The sequence below is a fragment of the Aquarana catesbeiana genome, linkage group LG13 (assembly GCF_042186555.1).
Source record: "Aquarana catesbeiana isolate 2022-GZ linkage group LG13, ASM4218655v1, whole genome shotgun sequence".
Taxonomy (NCBI): Eukaryota; Metazoa; Chordata; class Amphibia; order Anura; family Ranidae; genus Aquarana; species Aquarana catesbeiana.
Window position 1 is genome coordinate 139065993 of NC_133336.1, and position 12622 is coordinate 139078614.

Sequence of the window (12622 nt, forward strand, 5' to 3'; positions counted from 1 at the left end):
TTATAATAGAGGAATATGATGGGGCAGTTTTGATGGGGTAATTCTGATGGGGCAGTTTTGATGAAGTAGTATTTGGGAAGCATAAACAGGGCATGAGCGTTGCTAGGAAACAGTGGTTGTAAACACAAGATGCTGAGACACCCCAAATGCATGTGACTTCATCTGCTAGACTTGATAATGCTAGTAGACTACTCCCACAGTTTTTACACTACAGAGACAAGTAATATACCGAAACGAGCGGATTGTTCCCGATTGGTGTGTTATTACTTTGTGGAACGTTTCGCCGAATGGTCCACGAAATGTCGTTTTTTGCGGCGAAATTGGTCCCATAGGAATGAATGGCGAAATGTTCAAAACTAGAGTGGGAGGTGACAAAAGTTGACAACCCCATGATCAGCCAAAACATTATGACCACCCCATGATCAGCCAAAACATTATGACCGCCCCATGTAAAAAAAAATATATTTTTGAAAAAAAAATAATTAAAAAAAAAAAAAAAAAATTTTTGAAAAAAAAAAAAAAAATTTTTGAAAAAAAAAAAATAATAATTTTTGAAAAAAATAAAATCATTTTTGGAAAAAATAATACTTTTGAAAAAAAAAATCATTTTTGAAAAAAAAAATCATAATTTTTGAGAAAAAAATCATAATTTTTGAAAAAAAAATCATAATTTTTGAAAAAAATGTTCAGCTCTTTCAGCTAATGATGAGACTTCAACTTTTTTACTACTAGTTATACTTTTTAAAATATTAAGCTTTTTAACACTTTTCACAGTTACTCCAGCCACTCCAACCACACAACAGTTACTCAAGCCACTCCACCCAGTTACTCCGCCCACTCCAGTTGTAGAGGCAAGAACACTTTTCACAATTTCCCCAGAAATTGTACCTTTTCTAGTTCTTATTATTATTATAGCCAAATTTACCACCCTAACTCCTCCCACAGTTTTTACACTACATAGACAAGTAATATACCGAAACATGCGGATTGTTCCCGAATGGTGTGCTATTACTTTGTGGAACGTTTCGCCGAATGGTTCACGAAATATCGTAGTTTTTGCGGCGAAATTGGTCCCATAGGAATGAATGGGGAAACTAGAGTGGGAGATGGCAAAAGCTGGAAAATCAGAACATGATTTCTAAACTGCCGCCTATCCCTCATTTTCAAGCCCACCTACACAAATCTTATATCAAAACGTTCAGCTATCCCTGCTGCCACTAAACATGTCCACGGCTAAACCATAGTCCTGATAGTTTTCACAATATGACCATTTGTTTGCAACTCACGCCGTCCATTGACATTCATTGAAACTACACTCTAGCCCCTTCAAATTTGAAGGGCAATTTCTAAACTGCGACCGTGCCTTCATTTTTAATATTTCAGAGACATACTATGTATCAAAATCTAGGTCTGGGTCTTGTGATTCTCACAATATAAAGATCTTCGCTGTAGGATGTATAGTTTTTAAAATACGGCCATTTGTTTAGAGGTCATTTCAGGAAATTGTAGCCATTAATCAGCGTGTACTGTGTTTGTTTTGTTGCCATGGTTACCAAAGCTTCTGTTATACACAGGGGGGGAGGTGGCTGGAGCATCTCAGCTCTGATTACAGAGCCCGGGGGAGGGGACAGACACACCATGTACTGATTTATAATAGAGGAATATGATGGGGCAGTTTTGATGGGGTAATTCTGATGGGGCAGTTTTGATGAAGTAGTATTTGGGAAGCATAAACAGGGCATGAGCGTTGCTAGGAAACAGTGGTTGTAAACACAAGATGCTGAGACACCCCAAATGCATGTGACTTCATCTGCTAGACTTGATAATGCTTGTAGACTCCTCCCACAGTTTTTTACACTACAGAGACAAGTAATATACCGAAACGAGCGGATTGTTCCTGATTGGTGTGTTATTACTTTGTGGAATGTTTCACCGAATGGTCCACGAAATGACGTTTTTGCGGCGAAATTGGTCCCATAGGAATGAATGGCGAAATGTTCAAAACTAGAGTGGGAGGTGACAAAAGCTGACAACCCCATGATCAGCCAAAACATTATGACCACCCCATGATCAGCCAAAACATTATGACCGCCCCATGTAAAAAAAAAAATATTTTTGAAAAAAAAAAAAATTTTTGAAAAAAGTAAAAAAATAATTTTTGAAAAAAAAAAAATCATTTTTGAAAAAAAAAAAAAATATTTTTGAAAAAAAAAATATTTTTGAAAAAAAAAAATTATTTTTGAAAAAAAAAAAATATTTTTGAAAAAAAAATTTCTTTTAAAAAAAAAATTATTTTTGAAAAAAAAATATATTTGAAAAAAAAAAATATTTTTGAAAAAAAAAATTATTTTTGAAAAAAAAATTACTTTAAAAAAAATAATAATTTCGAAAAAAAAAATATTTTTGAAATAAAAAAATTCATTTTTGAAAAAAAAAATTACCTTTGAAAAAAAAAATTACTTTTGAAAAAAAAAATCATTTTTGAAGAAAAAAAAATCATTTTTGATTAAAAAAAATTCATTTTTGAAAAAAAAAATTACTTTTGAAAAAAATGTTCAGCTCTTTCAGCGAATGATGGAACTTTTTTACTACTATTTATACTTTTTAAAATATTAAGCTTTTTAACACTTTTCACAGTTACTCAAGCCACTCCACCCCACCCAGTTACTCCGCCCACTCCAGTTGTAGAGGCAAGAACACTTTCACAATTTCCCCAGAAATTGTACCTTTTCTAGTTATTCTTATTATTATAGCCAAATTTACCACCCTAACTCCTCCCACAGTTTTTACACTACATAGACAAGTAATATACCGAAACGTGCGGATTGTTCCCGAATGGTGTGCTATTACTTTGTGGAACGTTTCGCCGAATGGTTCACGAAATATCATCGTTTTTGCGGCGAAATTGGTCCCATAGGAATGAATGGGGAAACTAGAGTGGGAGATGACAAAAGCTGGAAAATCAGAACATGATTTCTAAACTGCCGCCACTCCCTCATTTTCAAGCCCACCTACACAAATCTTATATCAAAACGTTCAGCTATCCCTGCTGCCACTAAACATGTCCACGGCTAAGCCATAGTCCTGATAGTTTTCACAATATAACCATTTGTTTGCAACTCACACCGTCCACTGACATTCATTGAAACGACACTCTAGCCCCTTCAAATTTGAAGGGCAATTTCTAAACTGCGACTGTGCCTCCATTTTTAATATTTCAGAGACATACTATACATCAAAAACTAGGTCTGGGTCTTGTGATTCTCACAATATAAAGATCTTCGCTGTAGGATGTATAGTTTTTAAAATACGGCCATTTGTTTAGAGGTCATTTCAGGAAATTTTAGCCATTAATCAGCGTGTATTGTGTTTGTTTTGTTGCCATGGTTACCAAAGCTTCTGTTATACACAGGGGGGAGGTGGCTGGAGCATCTCAGCTCTGATTACAGAGCCTGGGGGAGGGGACAGACACACCATGTACTGATTTATAATAGAGGAATATGATGGGGCAGTTTTGATGGGGTAATTCTGATGGGGCAGTTTTGATGAAGTAGTATTTGGGAAGCATAAACAGGGCATGAGCGTTGCTAGGAAACAGTGGTTGTAAACACAAGATGCTGAGACACCCCAAATGCATGTGACTTCATCTGCTAGACTTGATAATGCTTGTAGACTCCTCCCACAGTTTTTACACTACAGAGACAAGTAATATACCGAAACGTGCGGATTGTTCCCGATTGGTGTGCTATTACTTTGTGGAATGTTTCGCCGAATGGTCCACGAAATGACGTTTTTGCGGCGAAATTGGTCCCATAGGAATGAATGGACAAATGTTCAAAACTAGAGTGGGAGGTGACAAAAGCTGACAACCCCATGATCAGCCAAAACATTATGACCACCCCATGATCAGCCAAAACATTATGACCGCCCCATGTAAAAAAAAAAAATATTTTTGAAAAAAAAAATTATTTTTGAAAAAAAAAAAATATTTTTGAAAAAAAAATTACTTTTAAAAAAAAAATTATTTTTGAAAAAAAAAATATATTTGAAAAAAAAAAATATTTTTGAAAAAAAAAAAATATTTTTGAAAAAAAAATTACTTTTGAAAAAAAAAATAATTTTTGAAGAAAAAAAAAAAAAATTTTTAAAGAAAAAAAAAATCATTTTTGAATAAAAAAAATTACTTTTGAAAAAAATGTTCAGCTCTTTCAGCGAATGATGGAACTTTTTTACTACTATTTATACTTTTTAAAATATTAAACTTTTTAACACTTTTCACAGTTACTCAAGCCACTCCACCCCACCGAGTTACTCCGCCCACTCCAGTTGTAGAGGCAAGAACACTTTCACAATTTCCCCAGAAATTGTACCTTTTCTAGTTATTATTATTATAGCCAAATTTACCACCCTAACTCCTCCCACAGTTTTTACACTACATAGACAAGTAATATACCAAAACGTGCGGATTGTTCCCGAATGGTGTGCTATTATTTTGTGGAACGTTTCGCCAAAGGGTTCACGAAATATCATCATTTTTGCGGCGAAATTGGTCCCATAGGAATGAATGGGGAAGCTAGAGTGGGAGGTGACAAAAGCTGAAAAATCAGAACATGATTTCTAAACTGCCGCCACTCCCTCATTTTCAAGCCCACCTACACAATTCTTATATCAAAACGTTCAGCTATCCCTGCTGCCACTAAACATGTCCACCGCTAAGCCATAGACCTGATAGTTTTCACAATATGACCATTTGTTTGCAACTCACACCGTCCATTGACATTCATTGAAACTACACTCTAGCCCCTTCAAATTTGAAGGGCAATTTCTAAACTGTGACCGTGCCTTCAATTTTAATATTTCAGAGACATACTATGTATCAAAATCTAGGTCTGGGTCTTGTGATTCTCACAATATAAAGATCTTCGCTGTAGGATGTATAGTTTTTAAATTATGGCCATTTGTTTAGAGGTCATTTCAGGAAATTTTAGCCATTAATCAGAGTGTACTGTTAGTGTTTGTTTTGTTGCCATGGTTACCAAAGCTTCTGTTATACACAGGGGGGAGGTGGCTGGAGCATCTCAGCTCTGATTACAGAGCCCGGGGGAGGGGACAGACACACCATGTACTGATTTATAATAGAGGAATATGATGGGGCAGTTTTGATGGGGTAATTCTGATGGGGCAGTTTTGATGAAGCAGTATTTGGGAAGCATAAACAGGGCATGAGCGTTGCTAGGAAACAGTGGTTGTAAACACAAGATGCTGAGACACCCCAAATGCATGTGACTTCATCTGCTAGACTTGATAATGCTTGTAGACTCCTCCCACAGTTTTTACACTACAGAGACAAGTAATATACCGAAACGTGCGGATTGTTCCCGATTGGTGTGTTATTACTTTGTGGAACGTTTTGCCGAATGGTCCACGAAATGTCGTTTTTGCAGCGAAATTGGTCCCATAGGAATGAATGGCGAAATGTTCAAAACTAAAGTGGGAGGTGACAAAAGCTGACAACCCCATTATCAGCCAAAACATTATGACCGCCCCATGTAAAAAAAAAATATTTTTGAAAAAAAAAAAAATCATTTTTGAAAAAAATAACAAATTCATTTTTGAAAAAAAAAAAAATTTTTGAAAAAAAAAAATTATTTTTGAAAAAAAAAACTCATTTTTGAAAAAAAAAACATTTTTGAAAAAAAAATCATTTTTAAAAAAAAAAATTTTTGAAAAAAAAATCATTTTTGAAAAAAAAAAATCATTTTTGAAAAAAAAAATATATTTTTGAAAAAAAAAATATATTTTTGAAAAAAAAAAATATATTTTTGAAAAAAAAATCATTTTTGAAAAAAATGTTTGTGCTCTTTCAGCTAATGATGAGACTTCAACTTTTTTACTACTATTTATACTTTTTAAAATATTAAGCTTTTTAACACGTTTCACAGTTACTCAAGCCACTCCCTCCAGTTACTCCGCCCACTCCAGTTGTAGAGGCAAGAACACTTTTCACAATTTCCCCAGAAATTGTACCTTTTCTAGTTCTTATTATTATTATAGCCAAATTTACCACCCTAACTCCTCCCACAATTTTTACACTACATAGACAAGTAATATACCGAAACGTGCGGATTGTTCCCGAATGGTGTGCTATTACTTTGTGGAACGTTTCGCCGAATGGTTCACGAAATATCGTTGTTTTTGCGGCGAAATTGGTCCCATAGGAATGAATGGGGAAATGTTCAAAACTAGAGTGGGAGGTGACAAAAGCTGACAACCCCATGATTATACCACCCTAACTCCTCCCACAGCTTTTAAACTACATAGACAGTTTTTACACTACATTGACAGTAATATACCGAAACGTGCGGATTGTTCCGATGGTGTGCTATTACTTTGTGGAACGTTTTGCCGAATTTTTCACGAAATATCGTAGTTTTTGCGGAAAATTGGTCCCATAGCAATGAATGGCGAAATGTTCAATGTCATTTAATTGGTGTGCTATTGCCTTGTGGAACTTTGTGAAAAGCTGAAAAATACCAGTGTGAATCCGGAATCAGTCATTTGATTGGTGTGCTATTACCTTGTGGAACGTTTCGCCCGCCCCATGAAAAAAAAATATTTTTGAAAAAAAAAAAAAAAATTTTTGAAAAAAAAAAAAAATTAATTTTTTTAAAAAAAATATATATTTTTGAAAAAAAAATTATTTTTGAAAAAAAAAATTATTTTTGAAAAAAATAATTATTTTTGAAAAAAAATATTATTTTTGAAAAAAAAAAAATTCATTTTTGAAAAAAAAATTATTTTTGTAAAAAAAAATGTATTTTTGAAAAAAAAAATTCATTTTTGAAAAAAAAAATGTTCAGCTCTTTCAGCTAATGATGGGACTTCATGAACTTTTTTACTACTATTTATACTTTTTAAAATATTAAGCTTTTTAACACTTTTCACAGTTACTCAAGCCACTCCACCCAGTTACTCCGCCCACTCCAGTTGTAGAGGCAAGAACACTTTTCACAATTTCCCCAGAAATTGTAGCTTTTCTAGTAATAATAATAATATATGTGTGAGATAACAGTAAGTGGTCTTGCTATGCAAGAACACTTAATAATAATAATATATATCTGAGATAACAGTAAGTGGTCTTGCTATGCAAGAACACTTAATAATATATATGTGAGATAAAAGTAAGTGGTCTTGCTATGCAAGAACACTTAACTAGAAAAGCTACAATGTCTGGGGAAATTGTGTGAAGTGTTCTTGCCTCCACCAGTAGTCTACAAGCATTATCAAGCCTAGCAGATGAAGGTATGACCACATGCATTTGGGGGGTCTCAGCATGTTGTGTTTACAACCACTGTTTCCTAGCAACGCTCATGCCCTGTTTATGTTTCATAACCACTGCTTAATACACAATACACAGGATCATGATAGCTGTAATAACTGTGCAGTACTTCAAACGGTCGTATTTTAAAAACTATAAATCCTACAGCGAAGATCTTTATATTTTGAGAATCACAAGACCCAGACCTATATTTTGATGTATAGAATGTTTCTAAAATATTAAATGGAGGCACAGTCGCAGTTTAGATATTGCCCTTCAAATTAGAGTTTCAATGAATGTCAATGGAGGGCGTGAGTTACAAACAAATGGTCATATTGTGAAAACTATCAGGACTATGGCTTAACCGTGGACATGTTTAATGGCTGCAGGGATAGCTGAACGTTTTGATGTAAGATTTGTGTAGGGGGGCTTGAAAATGAGGGAGTGGTGGCAGTTTAGAAATCATGTCCTGATTTTTCAGATTTTGTCACCTCCCACTGTAGTTTTGAACATTTCCCTATTCATTCCTATGGGACCAATTTCGCCACAAAAACAACGATATTTTATGAACCATTCGGCAAAACGTTCCACAAAGTAATAACACACCAATCGGGAACCATCCGCACATTTCGGTATATTACTTGTCTATGTAGTGTAAAAACTGTGGGAGGAGTTAGGGTGGTAAATTTGGCTATAATAAGAATAATAATATATATGTGAGATAACAGTAAGTGGTCTTGCTATGCAAGAACACTTAATAAACATTTATACTGCCTTTACTCTTGTTACTCAGTGGCTGACTGTGACCACCTCATTTAAAGTCCCAGGGCGACTCTTCCTTTTTTTGTATATGTATATAGGGATGGAGGTGCATCACTGGTGACTCCAGACCTTTCATTTTATTTTACCTTATAGTTGACGGGAGATTTAATTTACTGATTTATTTTGTTGTTCTGAACCTGTATTCTCCTCATTTTTCCCTTCCTCAAGAGTCCCACAACATTATCCTCCCCTATAGGGGGACCTGACGGCGGGAGCGGCCTAACATGCCATTCCATCTGTTGTAACATAGAGGAGCCTCCTCCTCTGGTGACACCAGGACAGCAACCTTTACCAGGGTTGCCTCTGCACCGATCCCACCCCTACTGGGGGGTTCGGTCTAGGACTTGGCTTGCCAATCCTGTTGCTCCTTTGATATATGCTGTATTTGTCTGATTTCATTGATTCTAATTCTTTCTTCTCACCCCTTCCTCTTTTTCTTTCTATACTCTTTCTTCCCTCCTCTAATCTTCCCATCCACAGGAACCTTTGCGAAGGATACCCTCCGATCTGTCCTCAGGACTTCCAGATATTCTCAGGATCTTGAGGGTCATTCCCAGATCTCCAGAGGCAGAGGTAAGCTCCCCTCACATGTACGTGCTAACCCCCTCAGACACCAATGGCTGATTTGAACCCCCACCACATGTCTCTCAGGATTGCATCACACAACACGCAGGGTCTCAATTCTCAATCCAAAGGCATTTCAAAGCTACCACGCTAGAGGCCTTGATGTTGTATCACTACAGGAGACTCGTTTTCCCACTGGCTATACCCCATCCTTCCTCCACCATAATTTCCCCACCTTCTATTTGGCGAATGCTGACTCCAAAAAAAGAGGGGTTGCCATCCTTTTAGCTAAGCAGATTCTATTTTCCCACTCACACACAGTTAAAGACCCAGACGGGAGATATATTATGATCAAAAGGCTCATTGAAGGGGTGATGCATTCCATCATCTCATACTACGCCCCTAACCGAGGCCAAGCGCACTTTTTCTCCTCCATGTTGTCAACCCTCCCCCTTGCCGGAGGGGAGAGTGATCATGGGAGGTGACTCCAACATCACTTTCGATCATTTGCTAGATAAGTCAACCCATGACAGATCACATCTCAAACAACCTCCTAAACAGAGTCTTCGCATAGCCCGACTATTACACGAACTCGGCTTGATTGACACCTGGAGGGAACTGAACTCCATATCTATAGACTACACACATTACTCGGCCCCACATAAGACGTACGCCAGAATTGACCACATCTTCATCCCCAACTCAGCGATCCACACAGCCACACACGCACCAATTCACAAAGTCCCCTGGTCTGACCACTCTTTGGTTATCCTTAGAACCACCGGCTCCCTTTCCCCCCCAGGTCCCCCTCAATGGCGCCTTAGTGAATCCCTTCTTTCCAACCCAGTTTATTGTATTATGCTTGAAAAGGACAAATCCGAGAATTTTTTCTCATTAATGACACTGGGGACACGACCCCGAGTACCCTATGGGGGCCCATAAAGCTGTCTTAAGGGGAAAAATGGTCCAGCTTGCTTCCAAATTAAAAAGAGAAATGAAACTAGATATAGAAAAACTAGAAAAAAATTTCAATTTCCTCAGCCGGTCCCACAAGCGTAACCCCACCTCTGATACCCGTGCAAATCTTGAAATCGCTAGAGTGGCCCTGAATCTAGCTCTGACCTCTAATGTGGACAAACATCTTCGCTGGTGAGTGGCAGATTCTATCTACAGGCTGACAAAATCAGCCCACACTTGGCGGCAAGCTCTCCCCCAGGATAAAAACTTTCTCTCTCCCCAAAATCAAATCCCTTTCAGGTACCCTAACCCAGAACCCTAAAAGAATTCTGGATAAGTTTCATTCCTTCTACTCTAAACTTTACTCTGCACACAACCCGAATAACCCCAACTCTATTAATTCTTTCCTGGAGAGTATAAACCTACCCAAGATCTCAGATTCATTTGGCTCTATCCTAGAATCTCCCTTCCAGGAAAGTGAAGTCTGAGAGGTCATTAAAAATCTTAAAAAAGGCTCAGCCCCTGGCCCTGATGGCTTCTTGGCTCTTTATTACCAAAAATTTTCTGAGGTCCTCTCTCCTCGTCTGGTCCGTCTCTACAACTCCCTACGTGCGGGCCCCCCCTGGAACCGGCAGCCAATCTTGCGTATATCACCGTTATTCCCAAACAGGGTAAAGACCCCAGTGAAGTGGGGAACTATAGACCAATTTCGTTAATTAACAACGATTTAAAGATTATGACGAAAATCTTAGCTAACAGACTGTCTTCCTTCATCAACACCTATATTCACAAGGACCAGGTGGGATTCATCCCCGGGAGGCAGGGGCCGGACCAGATTAGGAGAGCTGTTGACTTAATTTCCCTCATGCAATGCTCTTGGGATGGAGGCCCATCCCAGGAGGGATATAACCTTTCTATAGTTCTTCAAAAGGCCTTTGACACAGTCACCTGGCCCTTTCTCTTCACCACCTTACAGAAATGGGGTTACTAGAACCCTGGAAACCCTCTATTCTTCCCCTAAAGCCCAAATCAAACTACAAGGTCACCTCTCAGATCAATTCCCCATCCTGAAAGGTACCAGGCAAGGATGCTCCCTTTCCCCCATCCTTTTCGCCATTGCGATAGAAACTTTAGCATCAGACAACACCCGGATATACATGGGGTAAAATGTGGTCAATTGACCCACAAATGTGCCTTATTCGCCGACGATGTTCTTCTTTTTGTCACCTCCCCTCTCATATCCACCCCCAATATCCTCAAACTCCTTAAAACATTTGGATCAGTCTCAGGTCTGCAGGTTAACATGACCAAATCAACTGCCCTTAACATTTCCATCCCCAAGACCTAATCGATAGGCTAAAAAAACACTCCCCCTTTTCCTGGAGCCCTTCCTCTCTCCCTTACCTGGGCATTCAGCTCACTTCTAAAGTTGAGCAACTGCACCAATGCAATTACCCTCCTATATTTAAGAGATTGTCAGAAGACGCCTCTCAATGGTCCCTATATAAAATGTCCTGGCTGGGGAGAGTTAATGCAGTCAAGATGACCTTGCTTCCCAGAATTTTGTACCTCTTCCGCTCCCTCTCCATACCCATAAACTGCAGTCAGCAATTATACGCTTCATCGGGGCAGTAAAGGACATCGCCTATCCAAGACGGTGCTATTTAGACCCAGGAAAAAAGGGGGACTATGACTATCTAATCTTTGGTGGTACTATCAAGCTGCCCAACTATTCCGATTCTCTGTCATTTATTCCAAAGGACCAAAACCAGACTGGGTAGACATAGAAAGACAGGCGACCCCCAACCATACTCTCGATTTCCTAGTTTGGAGCCCACAGAAAGATCGACCCCCAATTCTTTCCCCCACACTCTCACATTCCATGACCCTATGTGACTCTCTACACAAACGACACTCCCTCACATCGGCCTGGCGTCCGCTCTTGCATACTTTTCACAACCCCCTGTTTCCCCTGGGTCTCAACATCCAGGCATTTAGGTGGTGGCTTGACAAGGGCCTCTACAGAATAGGGCAATACTTCAACGGTAACGGCCCTATCTCTCTTAGCTATTGCATTTCTAAACTAGATATGCCACCTTCGGAAACGTTCCGATACAACCAACTACTACATTTCTTGCGCCAGGTGTGGAAATATTCTGAGAACCCGCTTTCTGTAACTCCAATATGAGCTTTGGTGTTCCTCAGCCGTGAGCCCTAATCTATTCAGCCTTAGCCGAACCCTCAGAGAAAGCGACCTACATGCTGAATTGGGAGCGAGATCTCCAGTTTAAGTGGGACCTGGACAAATGGCACTCTAATTTTGCCTGCTCCTACAAGGGTATCCTCAATAGTTCCCTTGTGGAAGCGGACATCAAAGTCATCTCTCGCTGGTATCTAGTCCCCACACGCCTCACCAAATTTTACCCTCAGTCTCAGTACCCTCAGTTTCTACTGTCAATACCATAATAACCTAATTAACTTGACTCCCATTGTGCGTTTCTTGTACCATGTTCAGGGGAGCGGCCTAGCCCCCCCCCCCGAAATACATGGTCGTGCACCCGTTTGCCCCTAGCACAGCAGGCTCCCATTTGGGGTGCATGGGGCAAACGGGGGTGACCGCTTGCAGAGTAATTTAGGAATGTTCTACCTATCAAACCTTGTTCATTCCCTTGTTTTATTTGTTTTGTACCTTCTTTGTATATGATGGAGATTCCCCTCATATTGCTCTAGCTCCGCATGTGGGCTTTATTCTTTTTTTGTACAACTGTTATATCTTTCGAATAAACATTTTAAAACTCAAAAAAAAAAAAAAAATACTGCGTGCTTTGGTTTGAATCAATAAAAGACTTATCTTAGGAACAAAGAACACGGAGGAAAGATGGGTTCGCTTTAAGACCATATTAAATAAGTGCATCCCACTGGGTAATACATTTAAAAGAGCCAACAAAAGTCCTGGATGGC